A 6,000-nucleotide genomic window follows, 5' to 3' on the forward strand; every position below is an offset into this window, starting at 1 on the left:
TTGTGAATTTTGTGTTAAAACTTTGACTACGATAATATGAAATGACACATGATTAAAGACAACGAATATGCAATAACCTTAACGCTACGAATTGATTAAACTATTGCGGTATGCTGATCACAAATTAACCTTGAATAACATTAATAATTATAATAGTATTATAAGTAATAGTTTCATCTATCAAGGAAATTCAAAAATACTAAGAAAATGACAAAACTTACATTTATCTAAGACTTGTTCCATGTATATCGGTTTCCTGTCCCTCCTGCAAATTCAGACACACCTGGGTTTGGCTGTCAAGCACAACCAAAATGACGCTGTTAACATGAAAACACAATGAGCCGTTGCTACTAATTTCACTTACGCATGCGTAGAACATTTAACGAACAGAATTGGCATTGTTAGTGATAAAAAGGTAGGCTTACATATATTTATAGATAAGGTTGCTATGATGGCTCCTTTAGATCAACTACTCATCAGTGAAAATAGGTATTCATTATGTTCAGCATGTTGCTTTTTTCAGCAGCATAGTACAAAACCATCGTCTTTGAAAATGAAAAGTTATCATTCTGGCATTTACTCTATACCAAAACCATGAATACAGAACCATTTGAACTTAACTTGAGTTACAGCTAATGTGAGAGGTATTGCTGAATACTTCATTAAAACAATAATATACAAGATGTTGAGGTGGAGGTGATAAAGGTATTTAAGTATTTTAGTACAGATTACTTATATGGCAGAATACAAAGCAGTTGTAGCATTAGTACAACGTTGTACTGATTTATCAATTGCAACACCCACATGATTAACGAGCTATGAAAGAGCATAATTAATTGTGTATTACAACAGTTTCAGCTTAAAGTTTTTTGTTTTGCTATGTGTAAGCTTGAGATAAATGCTGGCCTTATGAATCAGATTTTATTGACATTCATCTTACAACAAGATATGGTCAACGGATACACATAAATTACAAGAACAATAAAGTTTACAACTATAAAGAATATAATATAAATTAACTAGGTATAGGTCTATTATTTAAATCCCGTTCTTCAAATGCAGTATAAATGAAATTTGCAACTTCATTGGTGGTGTCAAAATCATTGGCACCCATGATAAGAAGAAACTTATCATTTTCAGTTGAATTGTTTGTAACAAAAATATCATCTATTAACATCATAAATCTATTTCGGATATCGATATAAGGAACATTTCATAGTGAAGAGAAATTCGTCCTCAATTTCATTGTTTACAGATTCTCCGTTCTTGAGGCAATTTAGGTGAAACATAATCTATCCTTATGTGTTATTGCTACACGAGACATTGATGCAAACATGTGTAACCATTGAAAAGTTGACTTTCCCTGTGGGGATATTAATTTCCAGTTAAGTTTGGATTATTGAATTTTGTGTTAAAACTTTGTCTCGATAATATGAGATGATACATGATTAAACAACGAGTATGCAATAACCTTAATCAACACTAGAAATTGCTTAAACTATTGCGTTATTCTAACCACAAATTAATTTTGTGATATGTAAACAACATTTATTTTCATTTTAGACTTTTTTATAGTCTATATTTTCTTCATTTCAGCTTAATTTAGCAGTTGTCATGGTTGTGTGCAAATTCCTATTACTATTAGATACGTTGTAATAAAACATGATTTTAAACATTTGTATATGTTAATAAATATAATAATAAATCTATCTATCTATCTATCTATATTAGTTTTCTCTGAGGGCTTGTAGCAAAATTTATATTTTATTTTCCTTGGTATGGGTTTGTGGCTAGTAGTCAGGTAATGATGATGATATGATGATGATGACGACGACGACGACGACAACAACGACGACGACGACGACGATGATGATGATAAAGATGACGATGACGATGATGATGATGATGATGATGATGATGATGATGGATAATACAACTGATGTCAGATGATTATTAGAGTCGTGATGGTGACTATGATGGCAGTGATGACGGATTTAATTTAGTATGAAATTCTCACCCCCCCTCCCGCACCCACCAGTCAATGTTGTTTTGATACTGAGACAGGAACGGACAATTGGTCTAGTATCGGCTCCAACATTGCTTTGGGGGTGCAACAATATGAAACATTAATGTTTGCCACTCATGTTACTTGCAATGTTTAAACAAAGAGCACGTTTCTATATGGTATCAGTCACAGTATATGTTTTTGCTTAACACGTGTACAATGACCCAAAAAATACATCATCTCCAAATACACAGTTCAGTGACCTCGAGGCCTCCATTCAACAAGAAAGTTAACCTGTTGTGATAGAAGGACATGCATTTATACCCAATACACTCAGAGGTCAATTTATGAGTGCACAAACATTATAGGGTCAACAAACTGTGTCTTTATAATCCGAACAACATGTGACATATTTACAGCAAGGGCCCGTGCCAAGGCCAAATCGACTTTTACAATGTTTATTGAAGAGATAAGATATGCATAATCTCAGTTTGCGAGTAGATAAGAGGTGAAATTTTTCCATGTTAAAATAGAATAACATGCTAGGCATGTTTGTTCCTCTTTTCGTTTGTGTATTAATCATCATCATCATCATCATCATCATCATCATCATCATCATCATCATCATCGTCATCGTCATCATTATCATCTTTGATTTGATTTGTCCACCATCATCATCATCATCATCATCATCATCATCATCATCATCGTCGTCGTCGTCATCGTCATCATTATCATCATCATCTTCGTCGTCGTCGTCGTCGTCATCATCATCATCATCATTACCTGACTACTAGCCACAAACCCATACCAAGGAAGATAAAATATCAATTTTGCTGCAAGCCCTCAGAGAAAAGTAATATACAAATTTTTAAAATCATGTGTTATTACAACGTATCTAAGAGTAATAGGAATGTGCACACAACGATGACAACTGCTAAATTAAGCTGAAATGAAGAAAATATAGACTATAAAAAGTCTAAAATGAAAATAAATGTTGTTATTACAGTTTGCATATCTGAAGTCAGCTGATAATACATACTAAGTTAGCTGAATATTAAACATGTTTTCATACTTATCAAAAGGCTTATCACACCAAGCCCTAGTATTTCATACTTATAGCAGAAGACATCATTGACCAAACACATTGTAAAATATTATTTCGATCAACAAAAATCTGAAATTTATTCTGTAGAAGTAAATACTAAGGAAAAATAAAATATCGGGATCAAAAAAAAGGAGCATGTAGGATTCGAACTGGTGCGGTCAACTTGTCCCGTTTAATTGGTACGCGCTCTACCAATTGAGCTATTTAATGTTACTTGATTTGTTTGGGATAATTTAGACCATATCAATGTACGAGTTTTACGGTATGCAGACACAATAAAGATGTTAATACTATGTGAGGAAGGTGCGATGATGGCTTATAGCAGAATTAGCGCTATTATGCTAACAATGCTATTAGCATTTAATTAGTATGCTATCTCTATGCATTATAGTGCTAATAGCAACGCTAATGAAAAATCCGTTAAAACTGCTATTACCATACCACTTTTAGCGTTTTAGCAGTTATTAGAGCCTCATTTGCAAATATGTCAATAACGCTAATAGCAAGTAATAGCACGTCATATGCAATTGTGCTAAATCTAAAAAGTTTGTAAGTCTAGGGAAAGCGTGCTATTAGCGCTAATAGCGCTATTAGCGCTAATAGCAAATAATAGCACGTCATATGCAATTGTGCTAAATCTAAAAAGATTCTAAGTCTAGGGAAAGCGTGCTATTAGCGCTAATAGCGCTATTAGCGCTAATAGCAAATAATAGCACGTCATATGCAATTGTGCTAAATCTAAAAAGATTCTAAGTCTAGGAAAGCGTGCTATTAGCGCTAATAGCGCTATTAGCGCTAATAGCAAATAATAGCACTTCATTTGCTTTTTGCTAAATCTAAAAAGATTCTAAGTCTAGGGAAAGCGTGCTATTAGCGCTAATAGCGCTATTAGCGCTAATAGCAAATAATAGCACGTCATATGCAATTGTGCTAAATCTAAAAGATTCTAAGTCTAGGGAAAGCGTGCTATTAGCGCTAATAGCGCTATTAGCGCTAATAGCAAATAATAGCACTTCATATGCAATTGTGCTAAATCTAAAAGATTCTAAGTCTAGGGAAAGCGTGCTATTAGCGCTAATAGCGCTATTAGCGCTAATAGCAAATAATAGCACGTCATATGCAATTGTGCTAAATCTAAAAAGATTCTAAGTCTAGGGAAAGCATGCTATTAGCGCTAATAGCGCTATTAGCGCTAATAGCAAATAATAGCACGTCATATGCAATTGTGCTAAATGTAAAAAGATTCTAAGTCTAGGGAAAGCGTGCTATTAGCGCCAATAGCTATTAGCGCTAATAGCAAATAATAGCACGTCATCTGCAATTGTGCTAAATCTAAAAGATTCTAAGTCTAGGGAAAGCGTGCTATTAGCGCTAATAGCGCTATTAGCGCTAATAGCAATTAATAGCACGTAATATGCAATTGTGCTAAATCTAAAAAGTTTGTAAGTCTAGGGAAAGCGTGCTATTAGCGCTAATAGCGCTATTAGCGCTAATAGCAAATAATAGCACGTCATATGCAATTGTGCTAAATCTAAAAAGTTTGTAAGTCTAGGGAAAGTGTGCTATTAGCGCTAATAGCGCTATTAGCGCTAATAGCAAATAATAGCACGTCATATGCAATTGTGCTAAATGTAAAAAGATTCCAAGTCTAGGGAAAGCGTGCTATTAGCGCTAATAGCGCTATTAGCGCTAATAGCAAATAATAGCACGTCATATGCAATTGTGCTAAATCTAAAAAGATTCTAAGTCTAGGGAAAGCGTGCTATTAGCGCTAATAGCGCTATTAGCGCTAATAGCAATTAATAGCACGTAATATGCAATTGTGCTAAATCTAAAAAGTTTGTAAGTCTAGGGAAAGCGTGCTATTAGCGCTAATAGCGCTATTAGCGCTAATAGCAAATAATAGCACGTCATGTGCAATTGTGCTAAATGTAAAAAGATTCTAAGTCTAGGGAAATCGTGCTATTAGCGCTAATAGCAATTAATAGCACGTCATATGCAATTGTGCTAAATGTAAAACTATTCTAAGTCTAGGGAAAGCGTGCTATTAGCGCTAATAGCGCTATTATCGCTAATAGCAAATAACAGCACGTCATATGCAATTCTGCTAAATCTAAATGTGCTAAGTCTAGGGAAAGCGTGCTATTAGCGCTAATAGCGCTATTAGCGCTAATAGCACGTCATATGCAATTGTGCTAAATGTAAAAAGATTCTAAGTCTAGGGAAAGCGTGCTATTAGCGCTAATAGCGTTATTAGCGCTATTAGCGCTAATAGCAATTAATATCACGTCATATGCAATTGTGCTAAATGTAAAACTATTCTAAGTCTAGGGAAAGCGTGCTATTAGCGCTAATAGCGCTATTAGCGCTAATAGCAAATAATAGCACGTCATATGCAATTGTGCTAAATCTAAAAAGATTCTAAGTCTAGGGAAAGCGTGCTATTAGCGCTAATAGCGCTATTAGCGCTAATAGCAATTAATAGCACGTAATATGCAATTGTGCTAAATCTAAAAAGTTTGTAAGTCTAGGGAAAGCGTGCTATTAGCGCTAATAGCAAATAATAGCACGTCATATGCAATTGTGCTAATCTAAAAAGACTCTAAGTCTAGGAAAAGCGTGCTATTAGCGCTAATAGCAAATAATAGCACGTCATATGCAATTGTGCTAAATGTAAAAGATTCTTAGTCAAGGGACAGTGTGCTAATAGCGCTATTAGCGCTAATAGCAAATAATAGCACGTCATATGCAATTGTGCTAGGGAATTGTGCTAAGTCTAGGGAAAGCGTGCTATTAGCGCTAATACCGCTATTAGTGCTAATAGCAATTATTAGCACGTCATATGCAATTGTGCGAAATCTAAAAAGATCCTAAGTCTAGGGAAAGC

The 6,000-nt window shown here is 34.6% G+C and overlaps 1 protein-coding gene across 1 annotated transcript in view; it reads right to left on the minus strand.

Annotated features, from left to right (window-relative positions):
- The window catches only part of LOC140139407 (uncharacterized), a 32,479-nt gene extending 32,181 nt beyond the window's left edge, over positions 1-298 (minus strand). The window contains exon 1 of the mRNA XM_072161170.1: positions 222-298. The gene's annotated coding sequence lies outside the window, so the exon portion shown is untranslated. The remainder of the gene's footprint in view (positions 1-221) is intronic.
- Positions 299-6,000: the final 5,702 nt, after the last annotated feature.

The sequence above is a fragment of the Amphiura filiformis genome, chromosome 18, assembly GCF_039555335.1.
Source record: "Amphiura filiformis chromosome 18, Afil_fr2py, whole genome shotgun sequence".
In the NCBI taxonomy this organism is placed as follows: Eukaryota; Metazoa; Echinodermata; class Ophiuroidea; order Amphilepidida; family Amphiuridae; genus Amphiura; species Amphiura filiformis.